We start from the raw sequence: 1505 nt of genomic DNA, 5'->3' as shown, positions 1-1505 counted from the left end.
GGTTTTGGGTAAAATTGTTTTTTTTTTTAATTTCTATGGGTACCCGTAGGTTTACCCGGCCCACCGCCAAAAAAAGGGTCAAGGCTAGGTATGGGTAAAAAAAATACGGGTCCAAATTTATGGACTCTTACCTTATATTTTTTCTCGGGTATGAGCCGACTCGCAAGTACAGATCCAGTTTGTCAGGTCTAAGTATAACTGAGTCATTCTTCTTGATAATAATTATTTTCAGCAAAGCCATCATCTTGATAATTATCTCTCGAATCTTGCATACCACTGCCACTAGATTTGGTAGCTTTTGACAAGCCAACTATCGTCATAATTTTGTCGAGTTGTTGAGGTGTTCGGCATTGCACTAATTCCACCATAATTTTTTACAGTTAAGAAAAGTTGATTGATGCGATTGATTGCAACAATACAATACAATATAAGAAAGGTAAGAAGGGGAGTTATGTGAACTAAGAGATGCAGATGGAGAGAGATGTTACAAATGAACTAGGGATTAAGGCTTTTGGTTTTGGGTAAAATTGTTTTTTTTTTTAATTTCTATGGGTACCCGCAGGTGTTACCTGGCCCCATGCAAAAAAAAAGGTCAAGGCTAGGTATGGATAAAAAAATACGGGTCTAAATTTATGGATTTACCTTATATTTTTTCTCGGGTATGAGCCGACTCGCAGTACAGATCCAGTTGGTCAGGTCTAAGTACAATGAGTCATTCTTCTTGATAATATATTTTCAGCAAAGCCATCATCTTGATAATTATCTCTCGAATCTTGCATAACACTGCCACTAGATTTGGTAGCTTTTGACAAGCAACTATCGTCCTAATTTTGTCGAGTTGTTGAGGTGTCCGGCATTGCACTAATTCCACCATAATTTTTACCGTTAAGAAAAGTTGTTGATGCGAGATTGCATAATTGCGGATACACTGTAATCCAATTTTGAATTGCTAATTCTGTCTTGTTGCAATGCATTCATTATTTGATGTCTGCAAACTATAACATTCCATTCATAAATTCCTGAACTATATATTTGCTTGTGTCAATTGCAATCTCTCTATACAGTAAATCAGGGATAGTTGGCCTACATAATAATTTTTAAGTTTGGGATACTTATGAGATTGTGATTTAATCTTACTAAGAGATAATTTTGAAATTCTTGCTCTAATCTATATAAAATCTAATTTTGTAAAAACATTATTTTTAGGTTGAAGGATCAATCAATCTTATTTTCTTTGTAATAGTCTCTCTTAAAGTATTATGGTTATTAAATTTTACTATTTCATTTTGTGGAATTTCAAAAGGAGTAAGAAAGGTTAACATAATTGTGTTTTTGAAAAGTTGGTGGAAAAGTTTTTAATTCTCCTCAGCATGGTTGTTAGATCTATGATACTCGATACGTATCATACGATACAGGTCGCCAACGATACATATCAAAGAGTGTATCATAAACCTTTCGATACGTTGATATGTATTTTACGAACGATACGTATCTGTTCATATCTT

This window comes from Pistacia vera, unplaced genomic scaffold (genome assembly GCF_008641045.1).
Source record: "Pistacia vera cultivar Batoury unplaced genomic scaffold, PisVer_v2 Contig548, whole genome shotgun sequence".
NCBI lineage: Eukaryota > Viridiplantae > Streptophyta > Magnoliopsida > Sapindales > Anacardiaceae > Pistacia > Pistacia vera.
The sequence above is the reverse complement of the archived record's forward strand: the minus strand, read 5'-3'. Positions refer to the sequence as shown.